Source organism: Pristis pectinata, chromosome 10 (assembly GCF_009764475.1).
Source record: "Pristis pectinata isolate sPriPec2 chromosome 10, sPriPec2.1.pri, whole genome shotgun sequence".
Taxonomy (NCBI): domain Eukaryota; kingdom Metazoa; phylum Chordata; class Chondrichthyes; order Rhinopristiformes; family Pristidae; genus Pristis; species Pristis pectinata.
The window spans coordinates 36,756,635-36,781,902 of NC_067414.1; the positions used below are offsets into that span (position 1 = coordinate 36,756,635).

Consider the following 25,268-nt stretch of genomic DNA (forward strand, 5'->3'; position numbering starts at 1 on the left):
TCACAGGCACATACCAACATATGAGGAAGAACATTCACAAAAAAAACATAAATTATATGCATTTTTTACAAGAAAGGACACAATTAGAACAAAAGAAAACAAAGTCCATTTTAGTGCAAAGTGATTAAAGTGGTCATAGTGTTGCTAAACTGTAGTGATTAGGGTTTTGACAGTTGTTTCAAGAACTGAATGATTGAAGGGAAGTAGCTGTTCTTGAACGTGGTGATGTGGAACTTCAGGCTTCTGTACCTCCTGCTTGATGGTAGCTGTGACAAGATGGCCTGGCCCAGATGGTGGGGACTTTTGATGATGGAAGTTGCCTTCTTGAGGCAGCACCTCCTGTAGATACAGTACTACTGATGATGGGGAGGGATGTGCCTGTGATGTATTGGGCAGAGTCCATTAGTCTCCACAGCTTCCTATGTTCCTGCATATTCGAATTGCTGTACCAGACCATGATGCAACCAATCATGATACTTTCAACCGTACATCTGTAGAAGTTTATTAGAGTGTTCAGTGACAAGCCGAACCTCCTTAACCTCCTAAGAAAGCAGAGACACTGGCGTGCTTTCCTTATGATTGCATCTAATGTGCTGGGCCCAAGACAGGTCATCCGATATGTTAACGCTCAGGAATTTAAAGCTGCTGACTCCCTCCACTGCCGATCCCCCAATGTAGACTGACGCATGTTCACCCTCCTTCCCCTTCCTGAAGTCAACAATCAACTCTTTAGTTTTGCTGATGTCACATCCATTTGATGACAATACCTATTTAAGGTGCATAGATGTGGGAAAATATAACTGAAAATTGTCACTAAAAATCTTCATGGATTTCACCTCTATGGAACTTACTCAAATCATCTATTAATTTCAATAAACATTGTTGATGAGAGGTAAAACATACCCAGAATGAGTTTACTGGATTTATATAGTTGCCACTTTAATACCGGGATTGGAGGGCTTGAGCTATGAGAAGAAACTGGATAGGTTGGGACTTTTTACCCTAGAGCATAGTAGACTGAGGGGTGACCTTATAGAGATTTATAAAATCATGAGGGGAATAGATAAGGTGAATGGTCATAGTCTTTTTTTCAAGTGTAGGGCACGAGAGAGCACACAGTTAAGGTGAGAGAGAAAAGATTTAAGAGGGATCTGAGGGGTAACTTTTTCATACAGAGGGTGGTGGATATATGGAATGAGCTGCCAGAGGAAGAGGCAGAGGCATGTAAAATTACAATGCTTAAAAGGCATTTAGACAGGTACATGTATAGAGAAATATCTGCCAAACATGAGGAAATGAGACTAGAATGGACGAATTGGGCTTAAAGGCCTGTTTCCATGCTGTATAACCCAATGACTCTAATCCAGTGTTGTAACTGATACAACATCAAAACCACATCATTAACATTTTTGATCTCTTGGACCAAATAATTCAACCTAATTCTCTTACAAACAAACAGGCCCAATTCTACACAGTTTCCACTTCCATACACCCTACTCAATCTCTAGCTTGGAGACTGATGCTCCTATGAAAACAAGGCAGCAGAAAAAGATGTTAGCAGTACACAAGCTGTGCTGATTGGTATAAATTAAAAGATCATTTGTTCGATATTGTATTCTATATTACTGCCAGCACCAAATGAATGCAATTAGGACAAAATAGGCCCCTGCAGCTTGTGCAATTGAGGGGTTAATAAATGATGAATTTATAATGGCTTTTTCATTAATTATAAGGATATTTAGAGAATATTTCTCAAACAGATGGCCACCAATTCAACTCAGAGTTTCTTTCATTTGTTAACTGTATGAAAATAATTCAAAATATCAAATTCTTTCTCCATTAAACTTTGAAGGTTGAGGAGCTGTTAACTTGCATCAGGAGACAAATTTCTTAGCAGCAGAATAATAAGCATGAAACTATTTTCAAAATACTGTACTTCTTCTGGTTGCAAAACAAGAGATAGAAATAATACCGAGAAACGAAGCAAACCAATCACAATCTTGTTTTTGTGGCTGAAAAATAGCTCAAGAAGCTCAATACCATTCAGCACAGAGCAGCCCACTTGATAGACACCCCATCTGCAACCATTCACTCACTCCACCACCGACACACAGTAGCAGCAGTTTGTAACATCAACAGGATGCACTGCAGAACTCACCAAGATTCCTTAGACAGCACCTTTCAAACCCACAACCTCTACCAGCTAGAAGGACAAGGCTTGCAAAAGTATGGAAGCACCACCATCTGAAAGTTGCCGTCCAAGCCACACACCATTCTGACTTGGAAATATATCAGTGTTCCTTCACAGTCGCTGGGTCAAAATCCTGGAACTCCCTCTCTAACAGCATTGTGAGTATAGATCACATCAAGGACTGCAGCGATTCAAGAAGGCAGCTCACCAACACCTTCTCAAGGGCAATTAGGGATGGGCAATTAAATACATAATTTAATATCATTAGTCATTCTTGTGTTGTTCTGGTCACTTACAAACAGATATTGTGCTTGTTAATAGCTGCTTACAGTTAGCATCATCAGCATAGAATATGGTGTGTTTGTGAGGCTCAGACACTGAATTTTTGGATGTACAGTACCTATAAACAAGCAAGGGACATGGCTTAGAAATTCCTTCGAATATGCAATATTGTTCTTTTTTGTTCAAAAACAGCCGATCTATTTCCTCCAAGGAAATTAGTTCTTGTGACTGTAATGAGGTGACCTTTTTTGCATTAGTTCATCATCAACATTTTTTACCATTTTTAACAACTTGAATATAGTTGACACATTTAAGGGTCAAATTTCATCGTGAGGCACTTCATGAGGATATAGAGGAAAGTGGGCACTGCTGAAGAAATTATCAGGAGTTATGACCATCGGCGTCAAAGAAGCATTTATTAAGAATGGTCCTGAAGGAAGGAGAGGAGGGTGGAGAGTTAGATTGGTTTAGGGTGGGAATTCTGGAACATAGTACTTACGGGAAATTCTTCACTGTGCATTTAGGTCTCTGCATTACGCTACAAGAATCCATCAATCCTCCAGTTCTGAATTCTTTTACATTCTGTTCATCCCAACATTTGTGGCAGTACATCTGTGTTGTAACATTTGGAACTATCTTCCAAAATTCAATTGCATTTACATTAATGTCTTTAATCAAGCTCTTAGTTACACACCCTATTGGGCGAGAGCATGCTGTCAGTGGTGAACCACCCACATTCGCAGCTGACTTGTGTGATAAGCACAGTCTTGCACTTTCTGGATCAGCTGATATTGACTTGCTACCTGAAGACACCTTGATTCAAAGTGGTGATGTCTGTTTGGCAGTAGGGCCTTACACAACATAATGCCACCACATGACTGGTTCAGAACTAGCTCTGCCCATGAAACACACAAAAAACATTGAAAAATGGAACAGCTAAGCTGTTTCCTTGGCTAAGCCAACGTTCAAAGACTGTGAATGTTATATTTGTCCCTGTCATTCAGGAACATCAGAAAACTTTTAAATCAATGAACTAATTATTTTTTATTATTTGTTTTAAAACACTTTTAAACAGTTAAGACATTTCACAATTTAATTAATTAAAAAAGTTATGACATGCTTACCAAAGTTTATTGCATTCATTTCTCTGCATTCCAATCAATGAACTTAATGTTCCTATATCTACCATAGTCTTGGTACATAAATACCCAGGAGAACTGCTGGAGGACTCCATGTGCAGCCCAATATTTGAGCATACTCAGAGAACTGGTGGTGAGGAGAGGCCAGGAGGTTCAAGACTTCTACACATCTGTGGGAACCTTGAACATAGACTAGGAAACACCAATATTCCTGAAATATCTGTATTGGAATATTTGCTGGAATTCTCTGAGACTGATGGACGACATACCAAGAAACTGTTGAGGAACAAGCTTCTGAAGTCATGGCGTCTACTTTGAGGCTGTCAATGAATGTTTGGAAAATTTCAACAGACTAATTGATTCCATTTTCTGTGACTCCTGACCTATCAATTTAACTCAGTATTTGGATAATATATGGGATCAATTACTGAAAAGTGAAAGAATCCTCTATTTGGAAGTAAATGAATACATGAGAGCCAATGGCTTCAGAAAAAGTCGATCCATCCTTTTTTTTATTCACAACATTCTTGATACTCTTGAACTGAAAGTTCCTCTTTTTCCTGAAGAATATCAGTGAACCAGATGTGCTTTTACTACAGCTTTATCGTTATCATGTCTGAGACCAGCTCTTTTTAAAATTCCAGGTTTCTTCTATTACTTCAACCTAAACTCCTCGTCTGCAGAGTGGGAGTTTGAATTCATAGTTCTGTATCCATGGTCCAAGGCCTCTAGCTGCTGATCAAAGTAACTTCACCATAATATAACAACCATTAGGCTATGACCCTTGTTGTTTTAACCCTCTTAAACACTTTATAAAGGGAAGAACCAATTACATATATCAATTTACTGGCATACTTTCTACTGTTAAAGTACTGTATGATATACTTTGCAAATCTTAATGCAGAAGTTAAAATTAAGTAATGATCTGAATTAGACCAGAGGACAGTTGTATAAGGTAATGGAACCTAATAAATAAAAACTGGGGTAACTGTTCTAACAACCCCCTGTTCCAGTTGTACATAAAGGACACTACAATGTGAACTCAGAAGTGTTTGTGAAGATCATAGAATGGTGTTTGTCCGAGTTGGTCAATGGCAAATTAAGAGGGGGGACTTGTTTTTCATGTCGTGACTTTGATGTTGTCAAGACATTCCAACACTCTTCATAATCAATAAAATAAACTTTTGGATTGTAGTTACTATTGCTTTGAAGATGAGCATACTGACTAATTTGCAAAAAGAGAACTTCCCTATTCTTGTTCAGATAGTGTTATAGAATGTTTGATGCCCAACTGAGAGGACAAATGGGGCTTCTGTTTAACTGTGCATTTGAAAGATGGTTCCTGCAGCAGCACAAGTCTTCCCTCTGTGCTTGTCTAAAATATTAACCAGGTAAAAGTTTGAATCTGTTACTTAGCTCTAAGATTACTGCCACTGAACTAAAGTTAATCACTGTGCTCAAAACAGAGAAATTCAAACCACTGCACATAAGTAAAAATAGCATATGTATGCTATGGGAAAGATGGAAATTGCGTGGGGGGAGTTGAAGATAACATAAAGATGATGGTTAATTCACTGCTCACTGCATCCAAGAAATGTAAGGCAGAAATAAACAAATGAAGCAGCAATCTGGATTTTACTGCTATATAATTAGTTCAAATCCTCTGAGCTAGGTCATCCTTTATAACTGCAAGATCTTTCACACCACTGAGTGGGAGCACTGCTCCTACATTCCCAACTTCAGTTTCACCTTGGCGATTTGTAGTTGTGGTCAACAATTTCTTGGGGAACATTTGTGGACATTCAGGGGCTAGGGCCTGTGTAAAAGCCTGTCAAGCATTTCACTGATGCAATATTTAAGGATGAAATACTAGTGATGTTGGTTCTGATTGTATTTGCTGTATTTATTATGAATAAAGTATACTTTGAGAAAAAAAATTCTCCACAACTGCAACTAGTGAAACAGAAGTTGGGAATGTGGGGTAGTGCTACCTAATGACAGCAGGATATCATCCAGGTCATCAGGTGTGAGGTACTCTCGGTGTTGCTGTAAGTGTGGTGGGTATAGTTCATACCCTGTGCAGCAGTTCACCAAGCCATCTTGCATTTGATTCAGAGATCCAAATGGAATATGTCTGCAGGGATGTGGTATACGGCTCTCCAGAAAATGGAGGAAAATATTACTCAGCTTAGCCCTTATCTTGATGACCCCCCTTTTGTGTGTGGTTGCATCAAGAAGTGGTGATGCAAGAAGAAACACCAATGGATGCTGAGGTTTTACCTGTTCCCCATGTTGCAAAGGATGGACCTGGCTGTATTGCTGTCCATTTAGATGGACTATGCATGCCACCTGTGCTTCATAGAAAGGTTTCTGAGTAAAAACACCTTTGACCACTAGACAATCGGGCAGAGGTCCCCACAGAATGTCCTGGAGGCTTTGCAGGAGAGGGAGGCACTGGATACTACCAACATATTGCCAAAGTCATTTGGCAGAATGTTTCATCACCAAAACTGTCAAAAAACACCAAGACCTCACTTGGCTGGTGGTGAGAAGAGCCTCCTCTGTCAGATCCTTCATGCACAGAGTCTCAATCTCTGCACACTGTCCTTGAGGTGGCTGCAGTGCCAATGTGACAGTCATCCACCTCCTTGTGGACTGTATGTTTGCCAAGAAGATCTGGAAAGGGATGCAGTGGTCTTTGTTGAAGTTCGTCCCAAGCAGCTGCATTACACAGACTCTGTGTTCTACAGACTATTCCCAGGGAAGCATACTGAAACAAACATCGACTGTTTGGGGATGAAACATTCGTGACTTTGACACTTTGTAAGTGAATGTATTAAATAGCTTGATACAGTGAATGAAGATAATGATGTGCCCTGAATCTATTACTGTATTTTTTTGTGAACAAAGTTTACTTTTGGAAAATATATTCTTCATAAATGAATGCTGCCAACTGGCAGATCCCAAAGTGCAGGAATATGTGCTAAGGGGCACACTGAAGCCCGTTGCCTTCAATGCAATGGGGCTGTGAGGAAAGACTATAATCTAGGGTCATACTGCCACTGGACACTGAGGGGTCAGGCCTTTCAGGCCTGAGGGGATGGGGGAGAAGCGTTTCTGTAGTGTAGTGGTTATCACATTTGTCTAACACGCGAAAGGTCCCTGGTTCGAAACCAGGCAGAAACATTCTGAAATCTTTATAGGTGGCATGGTAGTGTATAGGCGGCAGGGTTAGCGTAACACTATTACAGCGCCAGTGACCCGGGTTCAATTCCGGCCGCTGTCTGTAAGGAGTTTGTACATCCTCCTTGTGTCTGCGTGGGTTTCCTCTGGGTGCTCCGGTTTCCTCCCACATTCCAAAAAGACGTACAGGTTAGGAGCTGTGGGCATGCTATGTTGGCGCCATAAGAGTGACGACACTTCCGGGCTGCTGCTAGCACATTCCCAGTAAAGCATAAACATGCATTTCACTGTGTGTTTCGATGTACATGTGACTAATAAATAAGCATCTTATCTTTCAAACATTTCATTGATGGAATCTTTAAGAATGAAACATTAATGGCATTGAAATATTGTAAGTAAATGCATTGAATTGGAGGCACAAAAGCTGGAGATGCTGGAATCTGGAGCAACAGACAAAATGCTGGAGGAATTCAGCGGGTCAGGCAGCATCTACGGAGGGAGACGACAGTCAATGTTTTGGGTCGAGACCCTTCGTTTGGACTGAATGTATTGAATTGCTTGGTAGAAGGAATGAAGATAATGTCATGTACCTATGGTATTACTAAATGCTTTATGAATAAAGTATTTTAGGGAAAAAAAGATTCCACATAACCTCCTAGCTACCACAACATAAAGAATATGTCCAAACTCCAAAAGCAGTTGAGGAGACCAATGATATTAATTCCTGGAAAGGACTACAATCACCAAAATGTTACACATAATCCTCAACTGAAGACAGAAAGGGAATCTGAAATAATACTCACTGATATTCCAGGATTGCAGAACAGAAGGTTCTGGGTTACAGTATAAAATCTAGTTGAAGATTAAAAGTATCAGCAAACAAAATGTTTAGTGAAGTATATTGTAGGTTTTAAATTAATGTTAACAATCATAGAGGAAGAATGTTTAGTGCATTTGTGCACTTTATAGAGCTAACTTTAATGATGAAGATGTAAATCCCAATTGGTGTTAATCCCTGCTATTGAAATAGGTTAAGCATTCATCTACAATTACAGGCTGAAGTAAATTGTAGCTTTATAATTTAACAATAAGATTACTGCTGATTGTTATAAACATATTTTGTTCTCATGGTTTCTCATATTGTACTTTCTTGCACCCTTGATGACATGAGCACAATCTTCAGCTCAGTGTCAAGCAGTTTTTCAAGAAATGTTTGATTCCTAAATACTAGACTCATTTCCAAAACAAGTTGATGTCAGAATAGAAATGTTGGTAATCTGGAAGCAGAATATCAAATTTATTGAAGACCCTTCTGGATTCAAACCTATATTGTGATCTTACAAACTGCACAAAATATGTCTAGCATAATTTGCTATGCATGCGTATAATCATCGCACAGCTGCTTCAGATCAGTTCTCTCTCAAAGGGTCTAAATCTCTGGCACAGAAGTACTGGGCAGTGCAGCAAAAAAAAAGCAAGTTGAGGACATTCCTGCTATATAAATTCAAACATCATTTCAAGAAACAGCCGAATAAATGTAGGTGGTTTGATTGGTAAGTTTGCAAACAACACAACAATTGGTGGAGTTGTGGATAGCGAGGAAGGTTGTCAAAGGATATAGTGGGATTTGGATCAATTGGTAGTTTGGGTGGAAAATGACAGATAGAGATTAATTTGGACAGGTGCAAGGTGTTGCACTTTGGCAAGTCAAATGCAAGAGGAAAGTATACAGTAAATGCCAGGACCCTTAGAAGCACTGATGTACAGAGGGATCTTGGGATGCAAGTCCTGAGCTCCTTGAAAGTGGCAATAAAAGTGGATAGAGTGGTAAAGAAGGCATATGGCATGCTTGCCTTCATCGCTCGAGGCATTGAGTATAAAAGTTGGGAAGTCGTGTTGCAGCTGTACAAAACTTTGGCTCGGCCATATTTGGAGTCTTGTGTGCAGTTCTGGTTGACACATTACAGGATGGTTGTGGAGGCTTTGGAGATGGTGCAGAAGAGGTTCACCAAGATGTTGCCTGGATCGGAGAGTATTAGCCATAAGGAGAGGATGGGCAAACTTGGATTGTTTTCACTGGAGTGTCGGAGTCTGAGGGGAGACCTGATAAAGAATAGATATGGTAGATAGAGTCTTTTTCTCAAATGGAGAAATGTCAACTACTTGAGGGCAAGGTTTAAGGTAAGAGAAGGAAAATTTAAAGGAGATGTGCAAGGCAAGTTTTTTTCACACAGTAAGCAGTAGGTGCTTGGAACATGCTGCCAGCAGAGAAGGTAGCAGCAGATATGGTAACAGCATTTAAGAGGCATTTAGACAGACACATTAACAGGTAGGGAACAGAGGGATACAGACCATGTGCAGGCACATGGGATGAGTTAGATTGGCATCGTGGTCAGTGCAGATATGGTGGGCTAAAGGGTCTGTTCCTGCACTGTACTGTTTGATATTCTGTGTTCTGTGTTCTATTGCAGTTACGGTGTCTTTGCCTTCTGTCAATATAAATAACATCAATATTCAAAACAAACATAGGTATTGTAAAAAATTGACCAGGAGTCACCAATAAAAATGTTTATGGAAGTAATTAAAACACAAGAAATTAATGTTTACACCAATAGGGGAGGAAGGCTTAATGCAAATGTATATTTTCTTCTCACTACAATATTGATGGGAAATGTTAAACTCAGTGGATTAATATCTCTGTTGAAACTGTGGCAATGAAACTCTACAAATAGGTTAAGCATTCATCCATAATTATAGCCCAAAGTCATTTCTAGCTTTCTAACTTAAAAATAAGTTTACTGCTGATTTTATTAAAAATATATTTCATTCTCATGGTTTATCATATTTATGTACTCCCACTCATTTGTCACAGTGATGTAACACATGACTTCCCCAATGTTTTTTCTACATGTTCCCACATTCTGTGTGTTGAACATGTGCTGATTTTATGTGACAATTAGTAAATAGCTTCCATCCATTCCTCACACCAGACAGTGTGCCCAGAATTCAGTGGTGTCTTTTCACTTGGGTGAAATTCAATTGGGTGCATAGATTTATTGAAGGACTACAGCTAAAAGCCACTTGAGAGATACTAATGCTTGAATGTGTGCTGCCTATTCCCTCAAAATAACATAACTGTCCTCCCTTCGCACCATTTAAGTGGGAGACACTATAGAGTCTCCACTGTGAATAGATTCACTTACAGCCAGCCATTAAAAACTGCAATAGAGCGATTCTATATTTTTTCTCAAACAAAAAAGGCCATTTAAAACTACACTAGGTCCCTTTTATTTGGCTCTTCATACAACAACATCTTAGTTGCAATGATGCTATTCAATGTGGCCAATTTTCCCTTTCATCTTCTGAAAAACAGATCTGCATTAGAAGATCAAAGGAAGCATTCAGATCCAAACTGTGGTAGTGGTATAAGTGAGAGCTATTTGTGTGCATTACAATTTAATGCAGAAAAGTACATCAAAAACATAGCCTGGTTTGTCTCTGTTCTGTAAATTAATGTGCCAGTTTTATAGCTATCTGGCTATAGTGGGTGACTCATAGGAACAGGAGGAGGTCATTCAACCTTCAAGCTTGTTCTGCCATTCAATTAAATTGCAGCTGATTTGCACCTCAACTCCCTTTAACTGCCTTTGTTTCAGATCATGTGATATCCTTTTCCAAACTAAACGTATTGGCCTCAATCCTGTGAATTACACCAGTGTCCATAACCTTATGGGAGTTCCAGCTTTCCATCACCCTTTCATCAAAATGCTTCCTCATTAATTAATATGTTTTGGATGCCCCCCAAGAGGAAATAGTTTCTCCGCATCTATCTTATCAAACAACTCAACTATTTTAAGCAGCTCTCAAACTCCTAAACTCGATGGAATACAAACCAAGTTCATGCAATTTCTCCTGATAATTTAATCCAGAGCAGCACTCCGATGAATCAATGCTGACCCCTTTCAAAAACAGCATATTTTTCCTGGGCTTTGGTGTTCAGACTGAACAAACTACCCTAGATGGTCTGATCAAGACTATGTAAAACTGAGGCATGACTTGAACACTTGGCATAAATATGAATTTTCCAAGAGCTATGGTGATTACTCTTGCACCTGTTCACGCCCCCTCTCCCCACCTCCTTGTCTGCGTCACTGGTAACCATTCATTCTCCAGTTCCTGATACCCGCTCATGGTTAACTCCGGTTTCACTCTTTGTTTTACACACATCAATAAAAAGGTGTACAAGATAGACAATTCCCGTTCCACAAATGGTCTCACCTGCTCTCACATGTTACTGCCTGCGAATTTACAACTTTCTATACAAGCTTCTTTGAACCTAAAGTTTGATCAATACATGAGACCTCTTCCTTTCCCCACTCAATGGATGTGCAACCACTTTAGTTGACCTTCAAGCTATGATGTTTTTCATATATATAAAAAATAGGCTTGGGTTTTTTTTTGAAACTTCAGAATGTAATAATGGCTTTGGCAACCTAAGTGGTCCGTAAATTCTGGCTGGCCCAATTTGCATGTTGCACACTTTTATCGTGAAATATAAATATCATCAGCACTTACAAGTAGAAATAAAAATTGGGTTTTTGTTAAACAGGATATCACAGTAACAAATAGACAGGACAGCATTGACCTGATTTAGCTTGCCTTCAGAACATTTCAGCACAGATATATTCTGAAGACAATGGGGCAAGTGCAGACTGGAATGTTTCTGAAGTTAGGAAGTTGAGTGTTATGGTAATCTGGAGCTAATTGTAAGTGGGAGACACTATGCCTGTCCACATCATCCATTAAGGTCCAGAGAAATATGCATTATACAGTAAACTGGCTTTGGTTGCAGTAGAGTGTAGATGCAAGGAAGAGTTGATCCTCAGCGTAAGCAGTGTGCAGAGTAGATTGTGAATGTAGGTTTATAATAATTGACCCTTTAAATATTGTTTTTTGAGCTTTCAGCATTAGTAAAAGCCAGTTCTTCTAGAAGTTACAAACAACTGTCATTAATATAGATAACTGCTACATTAGAGAGTTCAATTACATGTTCTGTTCCACCAGACTAAACTTAGAACATAGAACATTACAGCGCAGTACAGGCCCTTCAGCCCATAATGTTGTGCCGACATTTTATCCTGCTCTATCTAACCTTTCCCTCCCACATAGCCCTCCATTTCTCTATCATTCATGCGGCAATCTAAGAGTCTCTTAAATGTCCCTAATGTATCTGCCCCCACAGATACCTCTGCCGGCAGTGCATTCCACGCACCCATCACTATCTGTGTAAAAAACTTACCCCTTACATTCCACTTATATCTTCCTCCAATCACCTTAAAATTATGTCTCCTCATGTTAGCCATTGTTGCCCTGGGAAAAAGTCTCTGACTATCCACTCGACCTATGCCTCTTATCATCTTGTACACCTCTATCAAGTCACCTCTCATCCTCCTTCTCTCCAAAGAGAAAAGCCCTAGCTCGCTCAACCTATCCTCACAAGACATGCTCTCCAATCCAGGCAACATCCTGGTAAATCTCCTCTGCACCCTCTCTAAAGCTTCCACATCTTTCCTATAATGAGGTGACCAGAACTGAACACAATACTCCAAGTGTGGTCCAACCAGAGTTCTACAGAGTTGCAAAATTACCTCGCGGCTCTTGAACTCAGTACCCCGACTAATGAAGGCCAACACACCATATGCTTTCTTAACAGCCCTATCAACTTACGCGGCAACCTTGAGGGATCTATGGACGTGGGCCCCAAGATCCTTCTGTTCCTCCACACTGCTAAGAGTCCTGCCATTAACCTTGTATTCTGCCTTCAAATTTGATCTCCCGAAGTTTATCACTTCACACTTTTCCGTGTTGAACTCCATCTGCCACTTCTCAGCCCAGGTCTGCATCCTATCAATATCCTGTTGTAATCTACAGTAACCTTCTACACTATCCACAACATCACCAACCTTTGTATCATCATCTACTTTATCTACTTTTCCTTCAACCAAAGGAGCAGGTAGTGTGGACAGAGGTACTTGCCTGTATTTTGGGCTTCTCCACAATGCAGTCATTTTGACTTTTGTTCTTAGAGTGACCTTCTTAACAACCTCCTGCCAGGAACACCTGGCTGTAATTCTGCAAGGTCACTATTAGGAGAACCAGCAGACCTGTACTTGAAGGAACGTTCTGTTCTTCAATGAAAATAGTCTGTCATTATGCTAATTCATTATCATGTTATTCATTTCAAAACACAATGTTGGCAATGCTCATCTCTGTGGCCTCCTTGAATCTCCAGGAGCTGGAACAGTACAGGTAATTTTATTTGCTTGTACTTTAAGTACTGGTTAATAAGCTCTCAGTTGTGGGTCCAAATGGTGGAAGCAGTGAGAAATATGATCAATCAAACCCACTATCCTTAAATCAGAGTGATATTGCTGTAAGGGACCCAACAGCACTGTTTTCCAACCAGTACTAACAAATATTGCAATCTCTAAGAGCTTTTTAAATAGAGTCAAGGAACCATGAAATGACAAGTTAACACCGCAAAAAAGGTGTGCAGATACATTTCTCACCCAATGTATCTACTTTTCTGTGTTTCTTTTGAAATAGTTGCCTGTTAAAAAATTGTTTTATTTACAATGCATTTGGGTTTGTCAAAGTATTCCTGAGGATCTATGTCATTAATGTGTTTCCATAGGTTGTGCAGTTCCCTTCCTCTTGTTCTTCAACTGTTTGTTCTTCCAGCTTTATTTGGAATGTTATTTGATTTATCCCAATATAAACTGCTCCTACTTTACTGGCTTCCAATCTCTGCTGCTGTGTTAATATGTGTGATCTTCAAATCTCTGCATTGCTCTTTATTCCTCATAATGTTGTAAGCTTCTCTAAGCTACTTATTCAGTCTAGTCACTATCTTTCTGCTAACATCCTTGGTACTTCAGCTGTTTATTTGAAATCAAATCATGCAGAAGCCTAATTCTAACGAAAAATATATGTACAAAAAGACTGAAGACCTGGAGCTACAAAACCAGTGAAGCCACTGACAGCTTGTCTGCCTTAATTAAGTTTTTCTTTTTTAAAATATTGTTGCAATACTTAAAATAAAAACAAAATATAAACAATTTAAAATAATTTATCAATTGGAATTTAACAGACCAGTGCAGCACTATGCATGCAGACTGGGTCAGAAGATAAACATACAATCACCATATTGTGCATGCTACTCTAGCCTATGCAAAAAGAGAGAATTTGTTTCGTAATTCTCTAAAGGTTCAAGATTAATACGATGAAGCTGCATCTGAAGTCAATAGGGTTTTAAACTGTATTCACAAAGCTATTCATTGTAAAATGAAACATACCTGTTTGTCCTTATCTTAGACCTTGGTTAGGTCTCATCTGGAATATTGAGGGCACTCTTTGTGGCCTCACATACTGAGTAATGCTGAAAAGAGACATAACGCTGATTCCTATTTTGAAATACCAAAGCTATGCACATTGGCTTAAAGCACTGGAATTATTTGAAATTGTGGTCTTAAATAATTTGACAGATGTCTATAACAGGCAAAGGGAGGATCAAGTCCATATAAGAACATAATAAATAGGAGCAGGAGTAGGCCATCTGGCCCATTGAGCCTGCGCCACCATTCAATAAGATCATGGCTGATCTGGCCGTGGACTCAGCTCCACCTACCTGCCTTTTCCACATAACCCTTAATTCCCCTACTATGCAAAAATCTGTCTAACTGTGTCTTAAATATATTTAATAAGGTAGCCTCTTTTGCTTCGCTGGGCAGAGAATTCCACAGATTCACTACTCTCTGGGAAAAGCAGTTCCTCCTCATCCCCATCCTAAATCTAGTCCCCCGAATCTTGAGGCGATGTCCCCTAGTTCTCATCTCACCTACCAGTTGAAAGAACTTTCCTGCCTCTATCTTATCTATCCTTTTCATAATTTTAAATGTTTCCATAAGATCCCCTCTCATTCTTCTGAATTCCAGTGAGTAGAGTCCCAGGCAACTCAATATCTCCTCAGCAGCCTACCCCCTCATCCCCAGAATCAACCTGGTGAACCTCCTCTGCACTGCGTCTGAAGCCAGTATAGTTTTTCTCAAGTAAGGAGACCAGAAAGGCACACAATATTCCAGGTGCGGCCTCACCAGTGCCCTGTACAGTTGCAGCATAACCTCCCTGCTGTTAAATTCAATCCATCTAACAATGAAGGCCAGCATTCTATTTGCCTTCTTGATAACCTGTTGCGCCTGCAAACCAACCTTCTGCAATTCATGCATAAGCACACCCAAGTCTGTCTGCACAACAGCATACTGCAATCTTTCACCTTTTAAATAATAATCTGATCTCCTATTGTTTCTTCTAAAGTGAATGACCTCACATTTACCAGCATCGTACTCCATCTGCCAGACCCTTGCTCACTCACTTAACCTATCTATATCTCTCTGCAAACTCTCTGCATCCTCTGGTCAATTTGCTTTTCCACTCAATTTAGTGTCATCAGCAAACTTAGATATGCTACACTTAGTCCCCCTTCGTAATCATTAGTGTACATTGTGAACAGTTGTGGGCCCAGCACCGACCCCTGCAGCACTCTGCTCACCACTGATTGCCAGCCAGAGAAACACCCATTTATCCCAAATCTCTGCCTTCTGTTGGTTAACCAATCCTCTATCCATGCTAATACATTACCCCCAACTCCATGCATTGTTTTCTTATGGATAATTCTTTTTTGTGGCACCTTATCGAATGCCTTCTGGAAATCCAAGTATAAATGATCTCCATCAGAGACATATGGGCTGTTTGGAAGGGATGAGAATAGAGGGAGAATGGAATGTTTGGAACCAGATCTGAGGTTGACAATTTCTAGAGAATGGCAAACCTTTGAACCAATTTACCAATCAGTTTAGTAACTGGTAATTTCCTGGACATGTTCATATCATTGAGCTTCTTTTATGCCAACTGGATTTTCACTGCCTCAAAGTGTTGGGGGGGGGGGGGGGGGGTGGTCAGACATTTTCTTTCTGATTCCTTTTTGAATGTTAATTTACAAAGTATATAAACAATGCGCAATTTCAATATTTAACCAGTTTTCAAGTAAAACATATGTCTGCAATGGCTCTATCAATTTTCTTTAAAAGTCCTGTTTAGAGTGCATGGGGTAAGTGCTATCCCTCCCAGAGATTAATTTCTAATATGACCCATATTACTAATTTGACCTTCACTATTTAGTGGGACTTTGTTGTTCACAGATTATCTGAAAAATTTGCAGAGATATGTCTAGAATTTCAATCTCAAAATGCTGCTGTTTATAAGTTATTATATCAACGAAAATCAATTTTTTTCAGAGTGAGAATCAGTAGCAGATTCAATAATGGCATTCAGTGGGGAATTGAAGAAGTACTTGAAAGGGAAAAATAAACATTACAGGGCTGTAGGAAGAGAGTGCGGTAGTGGGAATAACTGGGCTGCTTCTGCAAAGGCATGGCTTGAAATTGATGGTCTGAATGGCCCTTCCTGTGCTGTAACTTTGCTGTGATTCTATATTTTGGCAACACACTAGAAATTCAACTGGAAAATTCAAGGCATAAGTTATCATAACTTCCCTGATGCAATTTCTGCATCAGTTGCACATAGGATGATGTCATGGGAACAGTTACAATGTTTAACAGACATTTAGACAGGTACATGGATTTAAAAAAAGGTTTGGAGGGTTATGAGCCAAATGCAGGCAAATGGGACTAGCTTGGTTAGACATCTTGATCGCCATGGATAAATTGGGCTGAAGGGCCTGGTTCCATGCTGTGCAACTCTATGACTCTGTAACTTGGAAGTGAAACCAAGTTTTCCAATGTGCGACTATCCTTGGGCATGCCTTGGGCCACTATGCTTTCATTGTGGAACACTGTATTTGGCACTTTAACACAAGTCTCATAATTACTTCTCGTCATTCAAGCCTGCCCGCCACAACCCACCAATCCACTCAACAAATGGCCTGCTCACCATGACCTTTTGATTATCTGATCCCCTGAATCCCATCAGGTGCCTCCTTTCCTTCCAACCCTTCCAATGCCTGAGTGACCCCCCTACCAACTGTCAAAGTAGTTCTGATCCTGACAATCCCCCCCGAGGACGGCCTGATCTTTCCCTCCAGCCTCCAACTACCTGACTAGTCATCATCCATGACCCAAGCCCTGATCATTCCAAACTCCTCCCACTCCTGCTTCCCTGACACCAGGCTCCAATCCTTTTAGACATCCCCACCATCCACACACTCCCAGTAAGTATAGGCTCCATTTAGATGATCCCTATCACCAACCCCAGGCCTCAGTTAGTTCAGACACTACCTTCCACCATCACGACAGGCCCATGCTTGGAGGCTTTCCTTCCCTACCACACCTGGACTTGGTCAAAGGCCGCACATTTTTATTCCTGAAAGTGTAGAACATCCATTCAGTTAAGCCTGAGACCTAAGTTACATTGACAGGAGAGGCCCACGACCAAAATGGTGATTGGCATCTTGCTACAATGGTTCATCTACCATTATCGTTACACTGCAGGGCCCACAAAAGATTGAAATGTTCTGCTGTTATAGCATATGGATGTGTTTGGCTTTAAGAAGTTAGTGCAAATAAAAGGTCTGATAGTTATTCAGTTGTCACTTTTCCCACCGACAGCAATGTTTTAGATAACAGTGAAGGCTTCCATGGAAAGAGCGAATGTTAGCCTAGGGGGGAGAAAAAACCACTCTTTCATGACATGTACCTCTGTGCAGAGAGCTCCTATAATAAAACATGTGGCTCTGAAATAACATTCACATAAATTTCTATCACATCCAGTAATTTATTGGAAATGGGAATGAAAGTACAAGGGGAGAGGGTGGAAGGGTTGAGGGAATGTTCTGATTTGCAAATGAAGATTACTTTCCAAGGTAAGTTATTTAATTTAGTAAATGAAAAGAGCCTTTGCTGTGGCAAATATTTAAATGCTATCAGAATTCAGATCAAATGTTAATATCAAGGATTTTAGGTTTCCCGAGGAATGTTTCCATGCTGGCCTGCTTCTCAGTTTTAAACAGTGTAAGAAAAGAAGTTGGTGAGATGTTTAGTAATGCCTGCCATTGCTTTTAGAGGAAAACATAAACCTAGAAATTCAATTGCATAATTGTTTTCTTTCAGCACCATGCAACTAGAAGCCAATTTTATTCCACATGGAAACGCCATTTACAGGATGTGTTGCTTCATTCCATAATATCATCTGGGTACATCCTGGTGTGAGTCATGCTTGCCCTGATGCAAACATGGTAGCCTGAGGTGGTGATGTAGTCCCCATCCTTTCACTCCACTGTAGGGGAACCTGGAGCTTGTGGTCCTCTGGATTGCCATTTGCTGCTCACTACTGGATTAAGATAATCTTACCAGAACCACTGCAAGGAAAGTAAATTATTCACTTTCATCCTTGATTCTTTCACTTACCCCTGCCCCACCACCATACAGCTCTGAACCACTCTGTCCTCTACTCCCACTATACTCTCTATCTCCGCTACACGATCCATTGACAATGTCACCCCACTACCGCTCACTGCCATTCACCACCATTGCCCAACATAATTGACCACATGCTAGTGTGATCACAGCATTTCAAGATGGCAACTTACTACCTCATTCCCTTTGGTAACACCTCTTGCTGTGGGGATGGTGGGGAGAAAATAAGCAAAAGATCTACCTGCTAGAATTTTAAAGGCTCTGACCAATCTGTCTGTGGCTTCCTGTGGTCTCCTGTGCTATTATAAGCAGGACCAACACAGCTTCAGGAACAACCCCTCATCTTCCACCTGGGCATGTTGCAGCCTTCCTGACTCAATATCAAGTTCTCCAATTTTAAGTAACTCATGTTTTCTTTCTGTCAGCATCAGAACTTGCTAATTCTGCCTGATGCCATTTTGGCAGATTTTTTACCGTTAGCATAGTCAACCATGCTGGGCATGTCTCACAGCCTTGCCATTAACACCACATTAGACAGGCAACATAGCCAGATGTGCTTTGAACTGCTACTCAAAGTGCTACATTAACTCATTTGGTCTCAACCTACCAAAAATATTCCCTTTGTTTTATTCAATGCCACGTGCTCGAATTCTAACCACCAATCTCCTGCACAGGAATTTTCAAAAGCCTTCTGGAAGTTCAAATACATTGCCTCTACTTGTTCTTCCATATCTACTCTACTAGATGCATCCTCAAAGAGCTTCAATGGACTGGTCAAACAAGATTTCCCTTTCATAAATCCATGTTGACTCTGCTCAATCATGTTATTATTTTCTAAGTGCCTTGATATTGCATCCTTTATTGTGGTAAGAAAAACAGTCTCCCATTGTGAAATAGCATTTTGATACAGCATTAACACTGCTAGTGTTTTAAATTGGGATTTTATTTTAATCCACCTGTAAACAAGATGTCACCATAATGTAGGGAGAAGCACAGATATAATTTTACAACAAAATGTAATTAAATGCTTTTCTGAATAGGAAATATCTGGACCAATGACCCATGTTGTTGCCCCCTGATCTAATTATGCTTGTGAAAATCAGAGAACAAACATTCATTTACAGACCTCTTAAGCCTGATGATGTTGTTGTGATTTATTTAATCTAGTGGGGAGGGAGTCATGTGCTGAATCTCTTATACACTCATGCAGAGAAACAGCCACGGGACTGTGTAATTGAATCTACACGGGCTTCAATAAATACGCTGTAGCGGCTAGCTACACTACTATAGAATAAAGGCACGGATTCTGTTGCTTGGAGTCAGATGTCGATTGCTTGACAGGGGTGCGGTGCACCTTTTAATACCAAAACTCTTCCCGCGCTTCAGTTCCCACGCTGACATCACATGTGGGTCACCTGACCTTCCTGCACGCGGGCTTTCCTAGCCCAACGATGGAGAAGAAGGAGGGCCCCGTGCCATCTTGGGTCAGGGCCTCCGACAATGCTCGTGATCTCGGGAGCTGGTTCGATACTGGTAAGGTGAGTCTCCACAACGCAAAGATAATTGTTGAAGGTTAAGGAACTCAGTAGGTTACTGGTGCAGGTGCTTCCATCAGAACTAAACATTAGGCTCAAAGGACTACAATCATCAGATGGTGTAAAACCTCAGTGTCTTGCTGTTTGGCTCTGAGCATAGCTTCAATCATTATTGCTTCAGTGGGGTCATGGGAGTGACTTCCTGCATCTGAATGGTAAGAACAAAGTGCCTCTGAAGTTGGGTCTTGGCCTAGTTTTGAAGGAGCCAAGTTGTTGTTAAGAACAATTAGTGTCTCATTAGTTAAGTACAATAGGAGACCAGACCACTGCTGGAGCTATCTATTAAGTCACGTGAAGGTCTGATTTGCCAGAAGGCAGCTAGATCCGATTTCCTTAAGGCAAACTAATCTTGCAGGGATGACCTCAGACAAGTAATCCCACCTGGATATGGAAAAAGTCTGACTGCAGTGTTAAGTCTATAGACATTTTGGTCTTGGCCTTTACTAATGAATGGGGCAGCACACTTAAAGGCTGTGGTAATCTGCTTTAGGCAGCATTTAGTGCCTGGGAAAAGTGTTGCTGCACAGCCCATAACTTTCCCTACCTACCTTTTCAATCATCATGGCAAAACATTCACACCTTTTTGTCCTTTCTCATGCTTACCTCCATATCAGTGACTCCAATATGTTCATTGTCATTCACCCAAAGAGTAGTCAAGATAGTCAAGATCTCTGCATTTTATATCTCCAAAATTCCATGCCTTTCTTAGTGATGTGCTCATCAATGTTCCCTGCCTTCCTACTTGCTTGACAGTTAGTATCAAAATCTACATCCTTCTCTACAGATCTCCTGAGCACTCCAAATATATTTCAGTATTCATGGTTCACTATTCTAATTCTGACTTCCTTTGTGTTAGTCCAACCAAGGCTACAGTGCCTTCAGCCAGTCCAATTGACATTGGAGATTATTCTTCCTCACTCTTCTCCTGTTGAATTCGACAAAAGCATTCTCAAAACCTTACGACTACAATCTTGCTCTGGTCACCTCCTTCTTCCTTCATTTATCAGTCTCTAATTTTTGAAGCTCTTTGGAATGTCTTACTGTATTAAAACTATGAATTAGGTGTAAGATCATGCTTTTCCTGGCAAATTGAATTCTGATGGTAGATTGACAACAGCACCATAATCAAAGAAAGGATGCATGGTAATCAGAAGTTTTATAAGTTGCAACCTTGCATAAAACAAAGTACGTATAATATCAGTTCTTCTATAAATGTTTTCCAGAATGCCTCTGGCAGTAAATTTTGTAAGGATGTTCCCTCTGGCACTAATCTGCATGAGTCCATTCTATTTTCCAGATTGAATTAGTTTTCTTCTTCTTCTCTGAGCAAAAATATTTTAATTTTCAGTTTATTTTATTGTACATTATATGTCTCTACAGCCATTAACTCTTTGGTCTTGGTCATCCAGTGACGTTGGTTCTTGTCAACTACCTGACACACTGCTTGGATCTCAATACTGGTTTATGCTAATCAGTTTACATCTCAAACCAAATCATTGAAAAACAAAAAGACATTTGTTCACCACGTTCATTCCCTCTTCTATTTGTCTCTCAGCTTGTGTACTTTGTCACATTCAGGCTTCGTTCCCTCCCCGCTGAGTGCCATAACTCTGGCAAACTGAGTACTCCAGCTTTATATCCATATTGTGCTCCCCAACCTCTCTTCAATATCCACAAGTAATTCATTATCTTCTCTTTCCTACCAGATATTCCTTTCTTCCACACTGACTTATCATAGCTTTGACTTTCTGTGTTGTCTTTCCTCAGCGGCAACATATGTAGTCACCTTCAAAGAGTCCCCGTCTTCAGCCATGTGGTACACTAGCCTTGCTTGTCACAATTCCTTTTCTGTGACATGCTGTATTAGAGCACAGAGGTCACACTGCTCCCCTGTCTGGCATCCAACCTCCTGCTTGCTCAGCATTTTACAAAAACAATCTTTACTGTGAAGGAATCAGAAATACATTGCATCATTTGTTATGCTGCTTGAAACTGCTTTTGAGAATGTTCATGGTGATCTCAAGCCTGACTTTTCTGTTGGACTATGCTTCAATGAATGGGACACAAATTAGGTCAATGGAAAATGATCAGAAATGGACAAAGACTTGGCAGATTTGCATTACTGGGATCAGAAACTAAACTTGAGCCATATTACAATAAAGGAATTTGTAAATTAGTGAACACATTGATTAATTGTTCAGGTTCTCAAGGAGCTCAAGACATGCTGTAACAAAACTCACTGCCACCCTCTACATTATGAAATGTGTTATTTATGCTGCTGTCTTAGGTGCTACTCATGCTACAGTATGTGAAGCGTTAACTGTTTGATTTATTATTAGCTCTGAACCAAAGAGAAACAGTTTCTCCTTCAGCTTTGTCCACAGTCAGTGACATTCATTGGAGTGAAACATGACCTTGGAAAGTGTGCTGTCAAAGTTGGGTCCTAACCCAGTCTGAACCCATTAAGGTGATTGGCAAGAGGTATGTCTGTCTGTGCTGTGCATTTTGTGTCTGCTTTTCGTATCGCAGCTGACTGTAGTAATGGCATATGTATAAATCATACCTTGGGTCACTGGCATGTTTGAGCTAAAGAGAAATGTAGGAAGCACAAATGATGGGAAGAGTGAGCAGCATTCCATGAATGGAACATTTTTAGATTACTATTACTAGATGTTTTGAAGATGAGAAAAAGAATACACATGTTCTAAACTATGCCTTGCATAAAAATTATTTAAAGAACAAATATTAATTGCAAGTACACTGCATTACATCTGATGTTTTTCTTAACTTTAACCTAAATCCTTTGCAAAAAGCTGGAAAAGAACTAATGACATAAAAGTTATGTCTGTCCTTCAAACCTCTCCAAATGAAATTTAAGTAATATGCCAGCTATTTCTATCCCTTTGGGTTTTTTAGGTACCTGCTCCCAGTTACAACATGTGCTCTGACTAAGTGAGATTCCACTTTGAAACTTTGTTGCATTCCCAGAAACATGCTTGCTGCTGATTACCTATAATAAAGCTAAGTCTTCTTTTCCATTTACATGATTCTATGAAAGGAAATTATTTTCAACACATTTTCTTTTGTCAAAGGAAATCTTTGTGGAAACCCAACACAAATGACATTTCTGACCCAAGAAATATTGGCTACAACATCTTTATATTACATCTGTTTAAATTGTTGCTTTGTGATTACAGCCATCTTAAATTCAACTGGTTAGGCTCCTTGTTGAGCATGTGAATGGGTAAGAATATGTGGTTTGAACAGACAAATCAGAAATGCAGGCAGAACTTTATGTGTATCTATTTGCTTTAGCAGAAACCGTTTTGTTATCAGTTTGGAAGGAGAAGGATTGATCTTTCCAAGCTCAAAGCAGGTGAGAGTGAATTGGCATCTGCGTTTATCCATCCCTGATTTTTTTTCTCTATAGTTTTAGTTTCGTTGAGAGAACTTACTGTTTTCAGTTGTGCTTGATATTTGCAGCTGCTCACAATCTCATTTAAAATTATACAATGACACAGCCCAAGTTACAACAATGAAATTCCCTTGAACAATCTCTCAGCTCCCATTAAGTTTTACCAGCAGTACCCAATGAAAAAAGTTTAAGCTTATGAACAGCGTATACTTTTAATAATTTTGTTTGCCTACTAAATGTGGTAAATGAAATGGTTGTACTGGGGAGAAAGTATTGCTCTAAAAATATAGTCCTGTGGTTCACAGTGAGGAGGAAAGCTTAAATTGGAGAAAGAAATGCGGGGAATGGAATTCAATCCAGAGAAATGTGAGATAATGCATTAGTGGAGGTGATACATGGCAAGGTAATACACAATATTTGGAGGAAACTGAGTATTGTAGAGGAACAGGGTGACCTTGAGTTATGTCCACAGATCCTTAAAAGAAGCAGGGCAGGTACCAAGGTGGTTAAGAAGGTATATAGGATGCTCTCCTTGATTATATAGAATATAAGAGCAAGAAAATTATGGTTAGAAATTCATAAAACACTTGTTAGAGCACATCTTGAGCACTATACAGTTCTGGTCACCAAAATTATGAAATTTCATTGTTCTGGAGAATGGCCAATGGAGATTTATGAAGGTGTTATCAGGGGGCCGTATAATTGTAGTTATGAGGAAAGATTGAGGTGGCTGAGAAGCAGAAGAGGAGAATTATTAAGGTGTATAAAATTATGAGAAGTCCATACAGAATGACTAGAAAGGATCTATTTCCCTTAGGAGAGGGACCAAAAAGCAAGTGGCATAAATTGAATGTAATTGATAGAAGGACTAAAATAGGAAGGAAGGAGATATCTTTTTCATTTGCAGGGAAGTATGTGCCTGGAACTTAGTGCTTGAAAGGGTGGTAGAGGCAGACATCCTCATGACATTTAAAAAGTAGGTGGGGAGCCATGATCTGCAGGAGTACTGGCCTTAGGCTAAAGGGTGGGACAAGGCAAAGTAGCTCTTTTTCAACCACGAATCTATGATTACTGGCTCTTTAATTCAAGATAGTTGATTAACTATCACAATTTACATCATACAATTTCTAAATCCATTGCTAATTAAAAATTTTATTTGGTGAAAGAAGGAGCAAATTCTAAGACAATATGCAAATCAATACTATGTTTAAAAAAAGTCTGTCAGATACTATAAAACATTGTTGAAAATAGTTTTTGATTTCTTCATTATCAAATTGCTTTCTTGAATCTTGCTATTTATGCCACAGGTGCCAGTGAAGTTCAGAACCAAAACTGAACTCCCATTCTGAATTTTGGCTTCTGCTGCTCTCAAGCCAAATATGTAGAATTGACTTAACACGACCTGGCATCTTACTTTCCTTTGCTGCGTATGTCAATGGTGGGATATGTGCCATGATACCCTTGTGATTAAATTATTGTCCTAGTAATCCTGAAGGTCTAGAGCAGCAAACAGAGACATGAGTCCAAATCTCACCATAATAGCTGGGCATTTAAAATTTAAAAAGTAAACATTTGGAATAAAAAGTATCATTGTTTTTGGTGACATTGAAAATATTGAGTTGTTATAAAATCTCCTGAGTTTAACTTAAGTGTTTTGGGGAAGGAAATCTACTGTGCTGAGGTGGCCTGGCCTTGATGTGACTTCAGACTCACATCTATGCAGTTGACTTCAAAGCAACTGAAATTATCCAGCAAACTGCTCAGTTCAAGCAGTAATTAAGGAAGTGCAATAAATACTGGACTTGCCAGCAACCTCACATTCTTGTGATTGAATGAAAGAAATATTTAACCATGAGTCTGTGCCAGGAAGCCTCTACATGTATACCTCTAAAATTAAATGTAAGAGATTAATTTCATATTTCATTTTGGCATTGATCGGCAACATGGCTATCACGGTCAAAGCAGCTTCAAGCT

At 39.7% G+C, this 25,268-nt stretch overlaps 1 protein-coding gene and 1 non-coding gene across 2 annotated transcripts in view; one reads left to right on the forward strand and one right to left on the reverse strand.

The window, feature by feature from the left end:
* Positions 1-25,268, reverse strand: part of LOC127575191 (PC3-like endoprotease variant B) — a 452,025-nt gene that overhangs the window by 360,648 nt on the left and 66,109 nt on the right. The gene's annotated exons all lie outside the window — the stretch shown is intronic.
* Positions 6,726-6,798, forward strand: trnav-aac (transfer RNA valine (anticodon AAC)). The gene has a single exon. It is a non-coding gene; the product is annotated as a tRNA-Val (tRNA).